Here is a 22,411-nt window from a genome sequence, read left to right on the forward strand (position 1 = left end):
TCCTAGACGGGCATTACAAACGAGGCGTTAGCGACATCCACAAAGTTGTCTTTGCGAATCGTTTAATTCGTCTTAAAATTACTTTTCATGTCTTTTTCAACAACAGATTGGTGTGTCTGATGTGATAATGCTCCATTGAACACGAATAGACCAAGAAATAAGCGCCAAAGTTTCGTTTTAGTGCCCCTTTAATTCTTGGTTTGCCAAGCTGTTGGATGGATGGATGGTTGGATGGAATTGGGTGATGGCCTGTGCAACCTAGTGCTTACGTTTTGTGGCGATGCTCTGCCATTGCGGTGCTGCATCACCACCGGCGGCTGTGTCGGTGGGCAGAAAACCGAGGAAAAATTTTGAATATTTTTTTTATTAGCTAATGATTTAATTCATTCATTTAATTAATTTAATGATTTAATTTGATTCACAACACAGCGTTAACTAACAAACCGTGTCACTGTTTCCAATTTTTCTTTATTCTGAACATCGAGTTCCTTGTTCTGGTGGACTTGTCAAAGCACAGTCTTGAGCTCATCTTGATCTTCAATGTGTATAGCAGCAGTTTGTAAGCATGTGTTTGGAAGCAGAAACTTGGACATCATGTGGCAGAATGCAAGGAGTGTCAAATTCAGCATCGGGGAGCTGATTTCCTCAACCTAAAACCTAGACGCCGTCACCAGCGATAGCCCACGCCAAAATGTCACAGAAGTCATCTTGACCAGCCGTCTACCCCGCTCACATGCACGACTCGCACACACCCTTCTCGCACGTTTCTCTCCGGGGTGCAGGCACGTGGCTTCACTGCACAGACGCCTCGGAGTTCCTGGAATAGAGAAGCAATTGGGGATGACACAAGAGGAAGGCACATTGCAGTCACTGACGTCCGTTTGCGTTGCAGCCAGCACACTAGACCGGCTGAGCCTGTCTAGTGTGCTCGCGACACAAATTATTCTTGCTGATACGAGGGAGCTAGGGTGTTATGAGTGCAGGTCACCTCTTTATCCTGAAAACAAAAACGATCTTTAGCCTAATATTTATGCCAGGAAGCACATTTTAGTTTTGGATTTAATTTCTTGGTATAGGTTGTGGTCGCTCTTTGTGGTAATCTCGCTCTACTAATAATCGCTGCCCGATTGGTATGTGCTTCGCTCATCTTTCAAGGAGTCGCACACTGCAAAGAGAAGACAGCGAAAGGATTTAGCCGGCGTTCCGGGCCCGCAGTCGGAGTCCGTGCCCAGGCCTGCAGATCGTCCTTCCCATGCCAGCGCTGCGTACGCTAGCCGTCCAGGGTTATGACAGCCCGAGTCTCGCTGCGGAACCACTCCAAGGTTGTCATGGCGCAGGCCAATAGGGCCAGGGCTCGCCGTTCCCACCGGTCCTGCTCCAAACCTCGCTGGTGGACCGCTCCGGGGATTGCCATGGGCGAGGTCAACCAGAACGGCTCTATCGTTCCTGCCCTGCTTCAGCCACGCACAGCATGCTCTGTCTGGCGCAAGCTCACGACTCTGCGGCTGACCGCCTGCCACGTGCCCTTCGCTCCGTCGTCTTCCACCCATCTCCCACAAGGTGTTAATTTTGGATTGTACTTCAGCCCGTGTCGCGCTTACTATCAAGTTCACAACTGCTTTCCCCTGTCTATCGCTGGAACTGACATCAGCGTTTCAAAGCTATTTTGAAAATAAAGGTATACAGGTGGCGCTAGGCACTTCCCTTTTAGGGAAGAGTCTTCCCTAAAAGGACCAAAGTAAGCGAACTCAGGCGGACAGTTGAAACCCTCACCACTACTGTAGCGGGGCTCGCTGCCCTTCTCCTCCCGCTCGCCACGGAGGAAGTCGTGGTCCCACCGAAGGACACCAAAAGGGAAGGCTTCTTGGAGCCGGACTCTGACATGCTGGAGCCACACACCTGGCTGGTGAAACCAACGGAGGGACGACCACGGCTGGTGGACCTCAAGGTCCTGGAGTTCGTCCCGGAGCACTGGACTCCCAAAGGTCACCTGGAGGGGTGCAGGGTGGCACTCTGCCTTCCTGCAAATTTTCAACGAGTAAAAAAATTGTTTTGTAAAAACAATGTTTCAGAGCCAACTTCATCGCACATTTACCCCACAGACATTATAATTTGATTTATAGCTCAAGTATAGACCATTTGCTATATTACCCAAGCATCAAGGAGAATGCAGGGATTGGTGTTCCACGCGCCACACGTGCCGGCATCAGCAGTAGCAATTTTTCTAAAGCAAATACATAAAACAAATGACATCTTGGACGTGCGTTCGTCAATGCTTTATTTTGGTTGTTTGCTTCGAATCCTTTATACGGGGAATGCGTACGCGTGTGGCGCGTGGAACACCAATCCCTGCATTCTCCTTGATGCCTGGGTAATACTGCAATAGGTCTATTCATTCACCAAGCCTGGTAGATTCAGAAGAACAAAAGCTGTAGAGGTCAACATTGCCATTTTCAAAAGAATGCAGTTTTAGGAACTTTTTGGCTACTCTGTTTACGAAGAAGAGAGGGTGGCCGAGTGGAAGTTCAGACTGTGTCGGCACCAGGCTGGCCATAACACTGAATTTCTATGGCGACGCCCATTTCTGTCGATACCGAAGCCGTCAAAGGAAAGAAAGAGGGACGTATGTGATGCGGTAGTTGTGGGTGACGCCAGCATACCTGAGGACATTGCCAAAATTCTTGAGAAATTACCCAAGAATGCATGTGAAATAAGCCTCAAGCATTCGGAAACGTTGGCACTGGTCAGAAATGTGGGAGATGGAGTGGAACAGGCTGAGAAGGAACAATGTGTTTTAGATGAGCTTGACACCCTCCCTCAAGAATGGGGTGCCCCAAAAGGGCCTAACATAGAAAAGGTTGCGTCCTGCTTCGAAGAGCGCAAGTTGTTGGCAGATGGGGGGGGGGGAGGTCGTCCTCATACCCGAAGGTGATTTTGTGGTTAGGCGAAATAAGGCAGTGAAAATTTTTTTTAAAGAGGTAAAGGTGGTTTCGCTTACAAAGGTTACAGCGGGGCTATCGATTGATTGATTTTGGGGGTTTAATGGCGCAAGAGCTACGAGGCCATCTGCGCCAAACGATAGTGACAATCAGCATGCTTTGGTGAGAGTTTTAACAAAGTGCAACCTAGGATTTGGTAAAGCTATATTTGGTATAAAATGCCAATGCTAGTAAGAAAGTCTATTACCCTGCTAAAAGGGACTATGGGATTCTCCCCCAGCAGGAGGGCCGGATGAAACGGGATCTGTTGTTGAAACAACTCGGGAAAATAAATACGATGCTTGGGCTCCAGAGCGGGACAGGACCACATGATATGCAAGATTGTAAGAGAATCCCCACACTGATCACAAATAGGAGGATCTTCCCCCCAAAGTAGGTACTTATGAGTGATGAAAGAATGCCCAATTCTCAGACGGCACAGCAAGGTTTCATAAAGACGACTCTTGCATGAAGAGCTTTCCCAAGCTCCAAGAACAGGCTTTGTAACGTGGAGCTTGTTTTCGCACTCCCTGTCCCATTCCAACTGCCAACAACGAAAAAGTGATGACTTTACTAAAGGCTTTATATCCTGATATGGTAAACAGAAAGACGATTGGACAAGGTTTCCCACAGACCCTGCAAGCCTGTCGGCCTTCTCGTTGCCCTCTATGCCAACGTGACTAGGTACCCAACAAAATGTTATGCTTTGACCATCATGTAGAGCAGCGTTGAGTTTACTCTGAATTTGTTGTACAAGCATGTTTTTAGTGTCTTTAACAGAGCAAACTGCAACAATCACACTTTGAGAATCAACAAACAGAACAGCCCTAGTTATTTTCTTATGTAGAATGTAGTCTATTGCCATTGATACTGCATAGAGTTCTGCAGTAAAAATGCTAGCAAATGAATTAAGTCGCTTAACTTTAGAGAAGCGTTCTGAATACACAGCGCAGCCAACGAAGGATGAAGTCTTGGCGCCATCTGTGTAAACGTGAAGATAACCATCATACTTGATTTGTACTTCACAAAACTCTTGCAGTATTACAGCATGGGAAATGCCATGTTTGTTAAATTTTGTGAGCGACCAGTCACAGGCAACTGGCAGTGTCTTCCAGGGTGGAATACGGTCGTCGACATTTCGAATGAGGCCGACCTGGTCCAATGAAAGATGCAGTGAAGTGCAAAGTTCTTCAATGCGGGAGCTTAATGGTGTCACAATGCTTGGCTTGTTGTTAAAGAGACGGGAAAATCTCGACCTTGTAAGGGAAGAATAAGTAGGGTGTTGAGGGTCAGCCAGAATCTTAAAAGCATACGTTAGGCTAAGATAAGTTCGTCGTTTGTTCAGTGATAGCTCATTAGCTTCTGCATATAAACTGGAGACAGGGGATGTTCGGAAAGCACCAGTTGCTAGTCTCAACCCCAGGTGGTGAACTGGGTCCAACATTCTGAGGGCAGATGGCCGGGCCGATCCATACACTGCCGCACCATAGTCAAGACGAGATCTTACAAGAGCATTGTACAACCGTAGAATACATTTTCTGTCAGAACCCCATGACTTATGAGATAGAACTTTCAAAAGATTCATAGACTGAACACATTTAGTTTTTAAAGCTTTCAGGTGTGAAATAAAATTAAGCTTTTTATCAAATATCACACCAAGAAATCTGTGCTCTTTCCTGACAGGTACAGGGTTTCCATTTAGTTCCAGTGATGGGTCCAATGACAGCCCACGACGCAAAGAAAAGGGCACACAGACTGTTTTGGATGCAGAGAACCGAAACCCGTTCTCATCAGCCCACTTGGAAAGTTTGTTTATGGCTATCTGCAACTGGCGCTCACAGCTGGAAAGGTTACAAGAGGAAGACGAGATCTGTATATCATCAGCGTAAAGAGAATATGAAACAGAAGGAGGTAGCAGTCGTGCAATTGAATTCATTTTTAGCACAAATAAAGTTACGCTCAAGACTCCTCCTTGAGGGACTCCATTTTCTTGCACGTAGGAATCAGATAGGTTGGAGCCAAGACGAACTTGAAAAGTCCTGTTTGTTAGATATTCCCTTATGCATTGCAGCATACGGCCACGGATATTACATGCATACAGATCTTGAAGAATCCCATGTCTCCACGCTGTATCATATGCCTTCTCCAAATCGAAAAAAACTGCGACACAGTGCTGCCGGTTTACAAATGCCTCACGTATAACAGTTTCCAAGCGTACCAAGTGATCGAGAGTAGAACGACCTCGGCGGAATCCACACTGGTTGTTATCAAAGGCCCTCTGCTGTTCCAATACATAAACCAGTCGCCTGTTTATCAGCCTTTCAAATGTTTTTCCGAGGCAGCTCGTTAGTGCGATTGGGCGGTAACTTGATGGCTGTGAAGGATCTTTATTAGGTTTTAGAAGGGGAATAATATATGCATGCCTCCAAGCCTGAGGAAAACAAGCCTTTTCCCATAAGGAATTAAAAAAAAGAAGGTTTTCAAGGGATTCCGTGGACAGGTTACGAAGCATTTCATAGTGAAGCCCATCGGGCCCAGGAGCAGATAGCTTTTTTACATTAAGGGCCATCTCAAGTTCATATCGCGTAAATGGCCGATTATAAGAGGCTGCCTTTCCTCCAGTTACGACTAGCTTTTGTTGCTCTGCACGGGCTTTAAACTGTGTGAAGTTAGCACTGTAGTTGGCTGAGCAGGATGAATTATAAAAATGTTCTCCGAGGACGTTAGCAATGTCTTTTAATGACGAACAAGGAGCATTAAACGTTGGGATGGCAAAGCACCTATAATCCCCATTTACTTTCCTATATCTGTCCCAGGCCTCTTTGGCAGGGACAAAACTAGTTAGAGAAGACAGGTACTTCATCCAAGACTTCCGTTTTGCCCGCTTCCTAGTCCAACGAGCCTTGGCTTTTCGGCGTTTAAACTCCACAAGGTTGTGCGAAGTGGGATATCTACGAAATCTTTCCCAGGCCTTGTCTTGATCTGCCAGGGTTGTGGCACACTCCTTGTTCCACCAAGGTTTACATTTTTTTGGCACATTACCAGAAGTTTGTGGAATAGAGCGCTGAGCAGCCCTTAGTATCTGCTCTGTAACATGAAGTGTAGCGTTCTCGGGTGACAAAGAAGAAAGGATCGAAGGATCTAAAGTGGAGTGAAGATTAAAAAGTGTCCAGTCAGCCTTGTCTAATTTCCACCTAGGGGGACGCTTTAAAAGATTAGGCAACGGAACAGTACTTTCTAAAACAATAGGATAGTGATCACTTCCAAAAGGGTTATGGAGAACCTTCCATGAAAAGCAAGGAAGTAATGAAGGTGAAGCGATAGAAAGATCAATAGATGTGAATGAGTTGTGTGCTGCACTAAAAAAAGTTGGTTCTTTCCCGTTAAGAAGACACAGCCCAGAAGACAATAAAAGACGTTCAATAACACCACCCCGGGAGTCTTGACGGGCACTGCCCCACATGGGATGATGAGCGTTAAAATCACCCAAAACTAAAAACGGTTGAGGAAGCTGTCTTACAAGTCCCTGTAGCTCTTGAAGATTGAAAGGAATATTTGGTGGTAAGTATAAAGAAACAAGCGTTACAAGGCGGTCCACGAGGAGACGCACTGCAACAGCCTCCAGAGGTGTGCGGAGTGGAACTTGACAGCAAGCGACTCCACTCTGCACAACCACCGCAACGCCACCAGAAGGACTGGAAGCAGGACGGTCTTTCCTAAAAACCTGATGACGTCTTAAAATGTTAAAAGAATTAGAGTGAAGATGAGTTTCTTGCAAGGCAAGAGCGATGGGTCGAAGCTCATCCATAAAATGATTGACATCATCAATATTTCTTAAAATACCGCGACAATTCCATTGCATAAAATGTAACTTTGTCATCTATTAAAAAAGTGTGTAAATATGTAAATATAAGGAGATAAAACCTAGCAAAATAAATAAAACTATGGAGAGCCAACTCGAGCTAGGTGGAAGATGTGATCACAATGCAACAGCTATCGGGGCTATCACTTGGGCGCTACTACAGGTTGCTTCTTTTTAGATTTACGAGAAGCTGTCTCCCATTCCATACCATCCTGGTCGGACCCAGGAGTAGACTGACTGTCAGCATCAGTTGGTATTTCCATGTCCTGTGAAGTGTCTGGTGGATGGAGCATGACAGAGCTAGTCCGGCCTGGCACGCGTGGGGGAAAACCCCGGCCACGACCGGATGGAGGAGTGGCGGACGAACTGGGCGAGGGGTCACCCAAGCTTGTCTTCCCACCTCCTTTCACAGGAGCTGCATGGGTACCATGCTGCTCCTTCGGTAGGAGGACCCTCTCCAGCGAGCAGGAGCGAGAAGCTCGCTCCTTCCTAGAAGGGGACCTAGGAGACGGGACAGGCGCGGCAGCTGCCGGCCTGTCCTCGGATGGAGGGGCAGCACGCGTGCTACCACCAGGGACTGGGGGAAGCTGCTGCTACCCCTGTCGGGGAGCTGGGGCCCTGAGGTCGGCCGCCAAGATCTCGGGAGAGACCTGGCAGGCCCTTGACTCCGAGCGCGGTGCAGGGCCCCTGCGCACCGCCTCAGCATAACTACCCTTTGACAAAAAGAAAAAACGCTTTTTTGCTTCCACGTATGTAATATTTTCTTTGACTTTCAGGGCAAGAATATCTTTTTCTTGCTGAAAGAAAGGACAGCTGCAGTAGTAAGCGGGGTGTGGTCCACCGCAGTTAGCGCAATGGGCCACGGCCTCGCAAATGTCGGAGACGTGGCCTTGACTTCCACACTTTGCACATGTCTCCCTTCCGCGACAGCTGCGTGACCCGTGGCCAAAACGCTGACAACGGAAGCACCGCTGTGGGTTGGGGACATAAGGGCGGATCCGGCAATTAAGGTACCCTGCTTTGATTGTCTCTGGTAGAGTGTGTCTCTCGAAAGTCAAAATAACATGCTTAGAGGGAATTTCTTCACCATTCTTTTTAAACATTATTCGTTTGACGGCGATGACACCAGAGCCTTCGAGGCCCTCAAGAAGTTCATCCTCACTGGTATGAAGGAAGTTATCCTCAGAGAGGACACCACGGATGGTGTTAAGTGTACGGTGAGGGCTCACCGACACTTTCAAGTCAACAATGTTGGTCATCTTAGAGAGTGCTTCACTTTGTTTTTTTGTTTCTACCTCCACAAGGAGGTCTCCACAGTGGAGCTTCTTAGCCTTATAGGAGAACCCTACAAGGTGCTCAAGAACTTTAGCTACAACAAAGGGTGAGAGCTTTGCAACTGGTTTCTGTTCATCCAGCGAATGAACGACAAAAAACTTTGTAAAGGTTTCTTCCTTAGATTCTTTTTCAATGGTTTTGTGTTCAAGGCAGCGCCTTTTAAAGGCTTGCCCTGAACGGGGTTTGGAGGGGTGGGGCGCCATAGGAGGGCAAAGAGTGTTCGGTATCCGCGGTGCACCGCCCACCACCGAGCCCAACAAGGGGTTAGGTAACGCACCATAACAAGAAGGGCTTGGCTGGAGACGTTACGCTAACAGTGCTGCCGGGAAACTATACCCAAGTGTGGGTCAAGACAGAGGTCCATTGCCACCCAAGGTTAGCCCTTGCCGCCAAAGAGGGGTGAAAAAGGAGTAAGATAAGTAAGAGAGAAGTAAAGGAAGCAGGAAAGGTAAAAGTGAAAGATCGGAGTGGATAGTAGAAGAAATGGCGACTAGACTGAATCATCCTGGCCGGGCCTTACCAGGACTCCCGTCTATGAGAAGCAGGGGCCGAAGTGGTGTATTGCCTCACCCGGGGGGCCCCGAAGGGTCCAAACCTGCCCCGGGCTCGGCTCAACCACCAGGATTCCCTTTTCCCCAAACACGGGAAAGCCACGCACAGCCATACGTGGGCGGGCGAACCCGCATGGCTCGGGGTCCGTGGAGACGCCACTCTCCAAACACCTGCTTTCACAGGTGCCCCCTGTGGGGAGCGGGGCTATCGAAATGACAGATTGAAAGCGTCGGTTGTGTGAGCTAAGTCTTCACCTGAGCGTTTTTTTCTCTCTTAAAACACACACACACGACCCCCTTTGCAAGACTATCGCCCTATAGGGCGATAGTCTTGCAAAGGGGATTGTGGCAACTGCAGGTGTTGTCATACCTTCAACAACAACTGTCGCAACTCCATTTCCGTGATCCTTTTAGGGTCAGTAATTCTGAGAGAGTGGTGTAATATCAGATTCAAATCCTGCTAAGTTCGCTGGAACTTTGGTTGTCCTGTACCGGTGTGAACCACAAAAGGGCCGTAAACTTATAATTAGCACTAGGGTTTGTGAATGCAAACCAGTTTTTCATGATGGAGAAGGATTGATTGATTGAGTGGGGTTTAGTGGCACAGCAGCGTCAAGGCTATAATGCACCAATCACTCAGACTATTGCTGAAATCAAGGTTAAAGAGGAGCTATAGTAGCTTGTGATTTAATATAACTATGATAATGAAAGTATAAGCACATAAGATATGGCAATGAAAACAGCAAACTATTAAAATTATAGCTGGTTCAGGAGTCCTATATCTTTAAAGAAGTTAAAAACACACTTGTGTGGAATCAACGGCTCATTGCTGAGTAAAAGGGCGAGATGTAATGGTGTATGCTCTTGGTAGACCTTTGCTAAGTGTCTGTGGCGTTCTTGGTCATACGAAGGGCATACAAGTAAGATATGTAGGATGCTTAACGGAATGTGGCTCACACAAAAGATGCCCATGGGTAAGACGGGTATGACAGATTCACAGTCGGCACAGAACCACCTTGTAAAAACGCTTGCGATGTCGTGCACTCTCCCGTTGCTGAAGTAGTGGTTTTGTTACGTGCAACTTATTGTTTATTCTTCGCTCCCATTTTTCTTGCCACTTGCGTTTGATGGAATCTCTGTAAGGAATTTTCCACAGGTCGACTAGTCGATCCTTAGCGGTACTTGCTGCTCTATCAGGATCCTGATTTCCGGCAATTCCAACATGTGATGGAACCCAGCATACTATTATTTTCTTCCATTTTGTTGCTAAAATTAGCCTCTTCCTTATTTCTAGTAGAAGTAGATTGCGATCATCTCCCACTCTAATAAATGCTCGTAAAGCACTAAGTGAGTCAGTATAAACAATTAACTTGTGTAGCTTCTGTTTGAGGATGTTGTCTGTGGCCAAGAGTAAGTCCTAAAGCTCTGCTGTAAGACTACAGGCATTGTCATTAATTCTCTGAACAAGCTGCACCCCAGGCCCAAAAAATTATTGCCTCAAGATTTCACCAGGAGTGTCATGATGAGACGAAACGTTCAATGACTTTTCCCCGACAGTCAAACTGCTGACCCCCGAGGCGGGTTGTGTGCATTAAAATCACCAAGTATAAAAAAGGGTTCTGGCAATTGATCAACCAACTGCTCAAGATATGCTGCTGACAAAGGAAACGAAGGTGTGTACAATGAGCAAACAGTAACCAGCCGATCAACCTAAATACATACTGCGACAGCCTCTAGAAAGGTGGCTAAGGTTACTTCACAGGCTGCAACATCACTGTTCACAACAATAGCCACTCCTCCTGAAGAGCAAGAGAAGGTTAAACAATCTTTTCTAAAAAGCTGAAATGATTTAGAAAAAATTGGTATTCAATGGTTTTAAGTTTTTTGAAGGCATGCTACTGGCTCATGTTTCTGCATGAGAAAATTTACATCATCCAAATTGCATAAGGCCCCTGGCCATAAAAACGAAAAACAAGAGGACTGTGAATTATGGGCCAGTGATCCTGGTTGTTATGCCTTCTGGTGCCTCCTCTCAAGGTGCCCCTTGAGAGGAGGCACCTTCTGTCTGTGAGGGGGTAACCTCCATCTCCTCTGCTAATGCCTCTGAACATTTCGTACGGCTCGTTGCATGTCCACCTGTCTTTAGTGGATTCTGCGACCCACCATGAGAGGAGGTCTGCGACGGGGTGGCCTTAATTTCCCCTGATGGTGCACCAGAGCCTTTACTATGGCTCTGTGCAGCTGAGATGGAACACCCAGGGAGTTGGAGTCTCAACCTGGGACCTGGGGACTTAAGCGGTTGCGCAAGATCCGAGAAGGACACTTGCGTTTCCACAGTTGCCATAGGAGGTGCAGGTCCCCTGCACCTCGGCAAGCGAACCTCTCTGAAACCAAGAGAGGCATCGCTTGGCTTCCGGGTTTGAAATACCCTCTGTCACCTTGAGAGTAAGGACCTCCTTCTTGAAGTGATCACAGGATCTGGAATACGCTGAATGATGGCCTTTACAGTTTACACATCTAGGTTACAGTTTACACATTGTGGCGGTCATCCGCAGTGTGGTCGCCATTCCCACATTTATCGCATGTCTCACAACCATGACAGGAACATAAGCTGTGCCCAAACCGTTGACAACGGAAGCAACAGGTGGGGTTTGTCATGTAGGGTCGTTCCCTAGAGTTCAAATATTCTGCTTTAACGGAAGGAGGTAGGCTGTTCAACTCGAAAGTGAGAATAATATGTCTCGTGGGGATCTCCTTTCCATCTCTATGGATGGTGATGCATTTGGAAGCGACAACGGCCTGGCTACGAATACCTTCAAGGATTTCTTCATCGGAGCTGTTCATGAGGTCGTCCTCTGAGATAACACCATGGACGGTGTTTAGCGTTTGGTGGGCAGAGATGGTTACTTTTTCCTCTCCAATGTGGTTGAGGCAGAGCAGAGTCACTGTTTGGTTCTTTTCGAAAACCTCTACCAAGAAGTCACCAGTGAACATTAAACCTTTCCCCTAAGAAACCATTCACAACTTTCGCAACAAGAAAAGGTGACATCTTTGAAAAAGGTTTTGATTTGTTTTTGGCATGAATTACAAAAAACTTGGTGACATAGTCATCCTTGTTCCATAACTCCAAAAAGAACAATTTTCTTTGTTGCAATTCCTTTTGGAGGGCCGATCAGGTTGTTTCAGTTTGGGACCCATAACAATAAGGAGGAGTTTCGGAAACTGTGGTGCACCGCCCACTACCGAGCCCAATAAGGGAATGGGTAATGCTTCATGACAAGAAAGGCTTGGCTGAAGACATTCTTTTAGTGCTGCCCAGTCTCCATAACCAAGTGTGGTTCTGAACAAGGGGCCACCCAAGGTTAGCCCTTGCCGCCTAAGAAGCTGAAAAAAAAGGAAGAGAATGTAGAAGAAAAGACAGGAAAAAACTAGAGGTGGAAGGAAAAGTGAAAGAAGAAGAAGGGTAGAAGAGGCGACTTACTATCATCCTGGTTGGGCCAAGCCAGGACACTTGTCTACGAGAAGCAGGGGCCGAAGTGGAGTATTGCCTTGCCCGGGGGGCCCCGAAAGGTCCATACATATCCCGGGCTCAGCTCAACCTCCAGGATCCCGTTTTCCCCAGACACGGCCGGGTTAAGCGTACACGCACAGCCAAATGGTGTGGGCAAGCCCAGTTAGCTCAGGGTTCGCGGTGGCACCGCTCACCAAGCTCCTACCAAAGTAGGTGCCCCCTGCGTGCGGGTATGGTGGCCCACGCGGCTGGGGTCTGTAGTAATTAACGCTGCTCACCAAGCACTTAAGGTGCAGGCTCCCCCTACGGGGCTCGGGGTCAGTGGAGACGCCACTCTCCAAACACCAGCTTTCACAGGTGCCCCCTGCAGGGGCACACGGACAACAGAAAAAACACCTTATGAGGAACGGAAGCGGTTGACTAGGTCACACGCAAAAAAGCCGGTGGGATATTCCATCGAGATGCGTGCGCTTGCACAGTCATCCCTCTCCAGCAACTGTTAATTGGGGAGCATCTGTTCACCTTCCTGATATGCTTGCTACCAAATGCTGAGGAAGTAGCATACACTTTGGCGACCGCGGACACACTCTCGTGGTCCCATTGGGATCCTTAAAGGACACAATGTTTTGAACCTTTGCAGTGATGTTTCCAAGCATCATCGCTGTGCAATCGGTTCTCTCTGGCTTCTTATACTGTTCACTGTGGAAGACCAGTCCAGAGATCCGGACTCTGTCGTGCTCCACAACAGTGCCAAGGGTTTGATTTCTGTTGAACTCTGTACACCAGGCCCAAAAGTGGTTCATGCACTATGCATGGCTTTCCCAGTAGGGCTACTGGCTCCACATTAGTTGCAGTGCACTGGAAGAACTTTCGCACATAGGGCCTAGCAGCTGTCTTGCATACATTTACCTAGCGCCCCATCATTACTCGCGTCATCACTTGATGAGGCACACCATTTGCTGAGGTAAAGAAGTTCTTTAGTTTACTCATACTCGCCTCAAAGCAAAAGCATGAGTGCACCCACAAAGGCCCTTACTGCACTCCTTGAGAGGTGAAGCAGTTGGTGCACATTCGACGTCATTTCTTCTTCCAAGTACAAAACTTAAACGCCAACAACAAATCGGACCAGACAGTCTGTGCTCTCAGCTACATCGGAAGGTGTAATCTTGTCCTGGAGCAGCAGGAAGACACCCCTCACAAGCAAAGCAAAGTGATCCAACAATCGCTCTGGCAAAATGCCCTTTAGACACACGAGGCTCCAGATACAGAAGCCATTGCTCCCACTCAACAGCCTTCCAGTATTCCCTCAACTGAACCGATCTTGGCAGAAGAAGGCATTGTGGTGGCTTGATCTTTAATGGCCACTCATGAATCTCTCTGAGGAGTTGTAGTGATCCAATGTAATAGCTTTCACCAACACTTGAAAGCCACAACTCCATCAGCTGCCGTGAAACATCAAGCAGCACACAGTGCATATAATCCGGTGTGAATTCGCTCCAGACTATATCGAATCCCGTCAAGTTGATGAGTGCCGAGGGTCCCTTCACACCATGAATGTGTTGACCTGTCCGGAGTGCCTCTGCCATGTCGCCTTCAGTGTCCTCCTTTGTCTCGTCAGGCACAGTAGCTTCTCCAGTGAGGTACTTGACTGTCCCGGCCTGTTTCATATCTAAAATTAGACATATTTATCTAAATGTTCGTACACTTAAACATCATTACACCAAACAGCCGAGCACAAAATTGTCTGTGCACTGAAAAGTTTGTACACCAAAAAGTCCACACTAAAATATTGCACCAAACCGTCCTACACGAAAAAATTCAAGACCCACATATGTAGCATGTAGTCGACACATGACACAACAAAATAAAAATGGAGCTTTTTTTTTTAAAGAGCTTATAAGTTACGTAAAGAGAAATAGATGAATGCAAATCTTTGTATTCCTCGAGCTGAAACGCAAGCAATTGCTCAGTTTCAAAGACTAGAAAGCACCAGATATAGACGTAGATCTAGGATATGAAATGAAGAACAAGCCCCCGCTGGAAGAGGCACTAGCTCCATGGTGGGATGAGACAATAACGGACCATCGGCCTCTATTAGAGGCTCTCAACCAAGGTAAGAGGGTCAGAGCCGCGAAAATGCATGCCGCGTGGTGCGAAGCACATGCGCTGGACGAAGAAATACGATACACCGACGCTGCAAATGGAGAAAAAGCCTGGTACGACACAAAGACAGGCAGGACGCGAACCAAAGCACTACCATCGGGCACGACAGTGGATGGAGGCTGTGGTCGGTTTGCCTTGCTGCATACCCGACCTGGAGGAATAACACGGAGCAAACGGTTTCAACAACAAGAAACTACATTTAATTGGACATGGACAAGACGATTAACATTGCTACCGGCACTGCCGGAGTCCAGGCAGCGATTCCCCGTGCGCCGCCTCTGATCTGCCTTATCAAGGCGGCGCATCCGATGTGCGCGTGGCTGGCGTGACGTCGCCGCCACGCGGGAAAACTTTGGCACCTTTGCCTTGCAGTCGGGCAACTTGGCTGGGGAGCCGCCAGGGTGCCCACACTTCCCCCCCCTCAAGCTTCGTCCGGCCTGTCGATGACGGGAGACGTGGGCGTCAGGGGGTGGATGGCGCTGTTGGGCGGACTGACGTTGTAAGTCCGGCCGGCGCCTGCTGGACGAGCGCGGCGGCTGCTGACGAGCGCGGCGGCTCAGTCAGCTCCAGCTTGTCACTTGAGCTTGTTCTGGACCAGGCCTCCACCTTGTTGCTCTGGACCGCCTCCAGCAGGTGGCTGCTCTGCACATGGTCCTTGATCCGGGCCAGCTGCCGCTCCATCCTGTACAGGGCGGCGGCGGTCCATGGTTCTCTGGGCTGCCCCTGGCGTGCCGACGTCCTTGGTGACCCGGTCCACCATGAGACCGGCCGACGTGTCATTCCGATGGCGGCTGTGGTGACGGTGGTGTCCATGAGCCTGATGTTATCTTCACACCCCTTCCAGAAAGTTTGAAATAACGGATCTGAGGTGGGCACACCAATCTTCTCCCCCCTCTCTTGAAAAGGGGGCAGATCCGTGGAAGTAGACCACTACCCCCAAAATGCGAGAGAGGCCAAGGAGACAAAAAAAAAGGTTCCTCTCTCTTTGGTGTCACCAACGTCGCAGGTTATACCGCCGCCTTGGTGGAGACAAGGGGGTTTCCAAAACGGGACTGCCGTCAGTGTCGTTCCGGTCCTGCGAGGAATCTTCGCCTTCTGCTTGGAAAAATCGTTTAAGGTCGGTGACATAAACAGGTCCGGTCTCCTCACTAGACTCACAGTGAACAAGTTTGTAAGTGAGCGGTGAGCACTTTTCATGCCCGCGAAACGGACCTTCCCACCTGCTGGCGAGGGAGGCTGCGAAGCCTCGAGCGGCGTCACTCAGTGGGTGAGTACGCCGAAGCACAATATCTGCCACCTCGAACTGCAAGTCACGTCGCCCCTGATCGTACTGTTCTGCCTGCTGTACTCGGGCGACGTCGAGATTTTCTCGGGCCTCTCGAAGGTTATCGGAGAAGCGTTTTCGCAGGTCCTCTGCGAACTTCACGTAGGGGCGAAGCCTTCCCCCAGACTCTGTAGAAAGGAGACTGTTAAAAAGCGGGAACGCAAGCTCCTTGCCGAAATTCAATTGAGCAGCTAGGAGTGAGACCCGTTGGCCGATTAGTGGTCGTATGGGTTGCGAATGCCAGCTCGGCAGTTTCGCGTCCCAGTCCTTGTGGCGCTCAGTGTAGGCCACTAGCATCATATTAGGTTCCGATTTACCCTTTCCGTGATGTTTGCTTGCGGGTGGTACAGGGAAGTTCTTTTGTGCTTAATTCCCAGCACCGCGCATGCGTCCACAAACACCTTACTTGTGAGATAGGAGGCATTATCGCTTACAAGCTGTGCAGGAAAGCCGAACCTAGCAAATGTTTCGAGTAGACAATCCCAGATTTTTTGCGAATCTAGCTTCCGCAAAGGGAATAACTCGACCCACTTCAAGAAGTGGTCGGTTACCACGAATAGGTACTGATTGCCATGGGTACTCCGTGGGAAGGGGCCCATGACGTCACAGCAACAAATCTGCCAAGGACTCTGACTCGCGATTGGTTGCATGAGACCGGGGGGCTGGCCACCACGTGGTTTTGCCTTCTGGCACACCGAGCAGCTACGAGTATATCGGAGCACATCCTGCCTCATGCCTGGCCAGGTAGCAATTTGGGATAACTTCTCGTAAGTCTTGCTCCCACTGCTGTGTCCTGCCAAGGCAGAGTCATGCATGTATGGGATGAAAAGCTTACGTAGCTTGCGGGGTATCACGGTCCGGAACGCCGACAGGCAAGACGTCTGGCACCGTGGTGAAGTGGGCTGCAGTGGTTGGGTTAGGGATGCAGTCCTCCCGTTTGGTAAACGGAGTCAGCTCCGGTTGTTGTCCCAGCCGGTATACACCACCAGAAAAGTCGAGTGTCACGCTTTCGCCTGTAATGAAATCTCGGCCTAAGATCACGGGTACCACAAGTCCTGGCAAATAAAGAAATCGCTGACCGCCGCTTTTTTCCATTAAACCGAATCTGCAGCCTCACGGCTCCTCCAGCTGTTATCGCTGTACCAGAAGCTAGCTGCAAACGGGTTTCGCACTCCCGGAGGCTTATCTTTTTTGCTTTGCAGAGTTCGAAAACGAAATCCCCCATGAGCGAGATAGCGGCCCCGGAATCCAAAAGTGCGGCAATGGGAAAATCGAGCAGTGAAATCGCAATGCGCGGTTCAATGATGTTAGGCTCGGGCTGGATTCGACATACCGATGGAATCTGTGCCACGGCCTCACTGCTCCCAGGGACTGCAACGGCCGTCGGCGAGTGGCTGTCTGGTTTCAGCGTCGCCAGCTGTAGTAGTTTCCCTGGTTCTGGTTCCGGCCCTTTGCCGCCGTCTCGTGCCACCTCTTGTTTGTAGTGTCCAGAAGTCTTGGACACTGGTTTCGGTGATGGCCGGGCTGCTCGCAGTCGTAGCAGCAGTCCGACGACAGTTGCCTGCTTAGGTCACCCGCACCGAGGTGCCCGTCGGACTGCCTCCAGTGATCGGGTAAGGAACCACTATGGGAGGGCCTCCACCAGGCTTACGACTGGCTGTTGTGGGGAGGGCTTGTTCCGTTGCGGTGGGGGTCAATGCTGCTGGGCTGCGGGTTTGCGACCGCACCGTGCCAGTTTTCGCCAGCACTTGCAGGAGCAGACTGACGAAGATGGTTCGCTTGGGTGGTGATCTCCGTTGGGCCCCAGCTTACGATAGGGCACGGCCAACGACCTCCCACCTGTCGTGGCGACCCCTGCCTGAAACCCTCACGGGCCTCGCTGTGACCTCCGGGGACCTCTCGGGGAGAGTTAGGCGAACATACGCTTATCCCGCACGGGAGATCACCATGCATGCCACGCCAACTCTCCTGGTTGACGTGGTGGGGAAGGGAGGTCTCGTTCGGACAGTCCACTTGCGTGGAGGCCTCGGGGCCCCGCCATGCGCATGCCGGTTCGAGTGCGTACTTGGCTGGTGGCGGCGGCACATAGTTCTGCTCGGCATGAAGAGATTCCTCGATGAGGCGGGCGCCCCGGGCTAGCTCTTCAAGGGTCGCAAAGGTGCGGTTGATCAGGTAGACGTGGTACCTGGGGTGACACTGTCTTCTGACCCGAGCTACTCTGTCCGATTCCGGTGACTTCGGGTCCGCCCTCTTGAAGAGCTCTTGCATGACCCGAACGTACCGGACCAGACTTTCATCTGGGTGCTGCGTCCTGCAAGCATTCCTGCAAGCACAAAAAAACAAACGCCCCCGAAAACCCAACACAAGCGCACAAAACGATTGCCGCGGTCACAAAAACACCAGTCAGAAACACGCCAATAAAACAAACGCGGATGTGACGGAAGCACGAAATAACGATAGGAAACACGGGGTATGGGGAAAAAGCTTACCGAAAGAAGAAACCAAGCCCCGTGAAATTCCTGTGAGTGGGTAGCATACCACGGTTGGGCGCCATTGTGGTCGGTTTGCCTTGCTGCATACCCGACCCGAAGGAATAACACGGAGCCAACGGTTTCAACAAGAAACTACATTTAATTGGACATGGACAAGACGATTAACATTGCTACCGGCAGTGCCGGAGTACAGGCAGCGACTCTCCGTGCGCCGCCTCTGATCTGCCTTATCAAGGCGGCGCATCCGATGTGCGCGTGGCTGGCGTGACGTTGCCGCCACGCGGGAAAACTTAGGCACCTTTGCCTCGCAGTCGGGCAACTTGGCTGGGGAGCCGCCAGGGTGCCCACAAGGCTGAGCTAAAGGCTATCTTGGCGGCGGCCGTTGACATTGCAGAAAGCAACACAACGGGACGTCCAGCCAGGATTTTTAGATTCACGGGCAGCGATTCGTGCAACACGGAATAGCAGACCTAAAGGCCGAACAGTCAAAAAAATAAAGTGGCGACGGAGCTTTGAGCATCGGGCATTGACCTGCACATCGTGTGGATTCCTGGGCACAGCCAAATTTCCGAGAGTGAGAGGACACACCGGGTCGCAGCGGAGGAAGCATCTTACAACTCTGTCATTGGCCCGACCTCTCAGTCAGAAAGAGACTCCACAGTGAACTCCGAGGAACAGGCCGGCAGAACTTGCCAAGCAGGCAAGAAGGGCCTACCTCCCAAGGCCTGTTGCTGGCGAACGAAAGATTACATACCGACAGGGTATGGAGGATGGGAAGCAGTCAGGATCCGTAGTATAAGGCCCAAAATTGTACTTACACCCGACAAACTAGTACTGCTCAGATTTAAAGAGGACAGAAACCCGATGTGCACAAGCTGCACGGAAGGTATCACAGCAACACTCCAACACCTGCTCAGGGACTGCGAAAGCCTAGAGCATCACAGAAGGGAAGCGCTGGGGACCATCCAAGGCAAAGATAAGCCAACAACGCTGGACAAGTGGACTCGTCGAAGAGGTACCCCGCGGCACAGAAAGGCTATTCTCGACTCCCTGATACAGTATATCAGAAAGTCAGGAACACATCACCTCATTTAGTTCTTACCATGATCATAAACACTCCTCCCCCTCCCTCTAACCTTTTATAACCCTATCCCTCCCGCTTCAGGAGCACAGCTCCAAAGCGGGTGAACCTATTGCAAAATAAAGATATGCGTTCAGTCAGTCAGTCTTCTGTTTTCATTATTCTACTAAAATTGTTCAGTGCCGTGGTGACGACAGGAGTTTAACTTTTGTTCTTTTCAGGAGCTCCGTCGGCATCCCCCAGTCACCCGGACTGGGTCCCGAACATGGCAATGCCAAGGGGCGTAGGCTGTACTACGCCTGCAAATCAGAAGGCACTGGAGCGGTATGAGCGTGTTTCCGCCCGGACGTGCAAGGTACCAGCTGCCGAGCCCAGTCCACCAATACCTTCACCTGCAGTGGAAGAACTTGAAGTGGGCTCAAGTGAAGCGAGCGAGGAACGGGAGAAAGTATCTCTTGAGTGTGGTACCGATATCTCAACGAGTGACATCGACACCCTCATGGAAGAAAACCAGAAGCTAAAAGTAAGCACTTGCAGAAGGAAGTTTGTGACTTAAGAACGGTGGTTGACGTTTACCATGACGAGGACAGCATGAAGTTCTTTACCGGGCTGCCGAATCGCGCCTTCTTCGTGGCATTGCTTCAGTACATACAGGGGCAATATCAGCCAAAGCATTCAAGAATACTACCACATGCTCAGCAGCTGCAAATGGTTCTGATTAAACTGAGGTTGGGGCTGCTGAACAAGGACCTCGCTAGAAGATTTAGAATCTCCTGCTCCTCTGTATCGCAGATCTGCAGCGGCTGGATCGACATTTTGAGCACGGAGCTTCGACCTTGCATTTTCTGTCTGCACATGGACGACATCCACAGGCGGCTCCCACGATTGTGCAAAGTACCACTGTTTAACAACCTGCGTTGCACGATTGACTGTTGAGAAGTATTTATCGAACGACCCTTAAGCTCCAAAGCTCGCTCCCAGACGTTTTCTCAGTATAAACATCATAATACTTTGAAGTGGTTTTCTTGGTCTTGTACAAGAAGGAGACTTGATTATGGCTGACCGGGGCTTCCACACTGAGGAGCTCCTGGCCCTTCGTGGCTCATCGCCCCTCATCCCCGCATCCCCATGTGGCAAGTCACAGCTCAGTTGAAAAGACGTAGAAATATCCCGAAGGATCTCCCAGGTACGCATTCAAATTGAGAGGACCATCGGCCAGGTGAAAACTTTCAGAATTTTGAAGAGCATCAATTGCCAATCTCGCAGTTAAAGAGAACAGGAGAGCAGAACCTTGCCAATATCGACAAGATCCTAATCATAGCTGCAGCAATAGTGAATATGAAAGGAAAGATTTTTAGCCCCAAGACTACTTCTAGGAAACAGTAAGTAAGCAAAATATTTAGAGTCCCTCTCTCATTCACAGGTGGCTAGCTTCTAGTGGTGGGCCGAATCAGGCAAAGTTCGGATTTGGCAATGTTCGGCACATACCAAACTTCAGAAAAAATTGTAAGAATATTCGGCAAGCCTCTGCTCATGCGCATACTTGCAAACCAGGAAGCTTCTGGACAGCAAGTCTGGCCACATTGTGCTCAGCCAAAGTTGTAAACAGATTTTGTATAAAAGTTTGGTGAAAATTCATGTTTGCCAAATCTCGAGGTTTGGCTGATCACTACTAGCTTCATAACGAGGACATCCTGCGAAGTAAGAATTTCCTTTAATAGGGAGAAAAAAATTGTGCTTTTACAAGAGAAAACTGTGCTATGCTTTTTTCACCCTTTGCTCCAATTGCGAACAAAGCTGCTTGGACGTCATTATCCATTATTGAGGTGTTTCCATTTCGCAAGTACTTGGGTAACAGACATAGATTTTGTGTGAGCAACTTTTGTTGCAGCTGGGAAAAAAGGTGAACCAAATACAGTAGGAATAGACTGAAATTGCCAGGAGTGAGGCAATTTCGTCTGAATGTTTTCATGCCTAACTTTTCTGTGGCTGAACGGGGTCAAGATGACTGCCTCAAAGTCGCATAATGTCCACCAAGTATTGTACTTACGTGTTGGCAGCGCCAACTACAATGTGAGAAGTGAGTTATGTATAACTTACCTACATTTTTTATTTCACACTAACACATTTTTGGCAGTATTGTATCATAAAGTGTATTAAATAATGAAACCACAACGTCAAACACGCACTTTGGCTTTTGTCTCCTTATGTAAATAGGCAAAGCCTCTTGAAACGCATAAAAAACAGAATTTTACTTCATATGCAAAAATCTGTACAACAGTACAACACATCAGAAAAAATGCTTTATTCAAATGGCCATAGGTGGTTGCTCTCTTAGTGCCAGCTTAGGCAGGCTTGCAATTTAGACAGAACCACTTGCCATGTGGTCTTTTAGTGATGCCCATGCACGTGGAGTGAAACCAAATTAGTGGGCATTTCTGGTTGTCACAAATGATCATGTGCCCATGCTCAGGTTCCTGGAAGATACAGTATTTCTCTGTACTCTTCCTTCGTCCAAGATCTAGATATCGCGTAGCCAACTCCAAGAGAAAATGACAGAAAAAATCTTGCATTTGAGGCAGCAATATTCTTCAAAACTCTTCGTCTCTGTCTATTCTTTCAATCACCATGAATTTTGTGGTGTAAACGACAAGGAAGCTGTGCTGCACCTCTGAAATGGCTATCTGACCTTGCATTTGAAAGTAAAACGCATGTGTCCTCTTCAGTCGGCAGTCAAGCCCAAGGCAAAAGCCCTCATCTTGGACCTCTTTCAACTTTACAAGCTCTTTTAGCTTACCATATTTGTATTTGTAGGGACATTTGAACTCCAGGACTGCGGATGCACAGCAGCCACATTCTACGAAGCTTTCCGGACTAGCTCCCAGGAATGGCAAGGTCGGGTTCACAACAAGGCCTGGAGGCCTTCCTTCGAGATTAGTGTGCTTGGGGCACTCAACCGACTCAAACAGGCTTCTAGCTTTAGGTTCGTTAGCAATTCCCCATGTGAACGCATCTAATGCGCTTGCTACTTTTTGAGTACTGTAGCCCATTACATCCTGTATTAGCGACATCGGACTGGATGTGCTCCGGAGGGTTGATACCCTGCGAAAATTG

At 49.0% G+C, this 22,411-nt stretch overlaps 1 long non-coding RNA gene and 1 pseudogene across 1 annotated transcript; both read right to left on the reverse strand.

Moving 5' to 3' along the window:
• Nucleotides 1–759: 759 nt before the first annotated feature.
• On the reverse strand, nucleotides 760–1,963 carry LOC120848577. The gene is made up of 2 exons (XR_005717732.3): nucleotides 1,774–1,963; nucleotides 760–817 (listed from the first exon to the last, which is right to left on the reverse strand). It is a non-coding gene; the product is annotated as an uncharacterized LOC120848577 (long non-coding RNA).
• A 10,792-nt stretch (nucleotides 1,964–12,755) lies between these two features.
• LOC115320041 lies at nucleotides 12,756–13,904 on the reverse strand (annotated as a pseudogene).
• Nucleotides 13,905–22,411: the final 8,507 nt, after the last annotated feature.

The sequence above is a fragment of the Ixodes scapularis genome, unplaced genomic scaffold (genome assembly GCF_016920785.2).
Source record: "Ixodes scapularis isolate PalLabHiFi unplaced genomic scaffold, ASM1692078v2 ptg001458l_1__unscaffolded, whole genome shotgun sequence".
NCBI lineage: Eukaryota > Metazoa > Arthropoda > Arachnida > Ixodida > Ixodidae > Ixodes > Ixodes scapularis.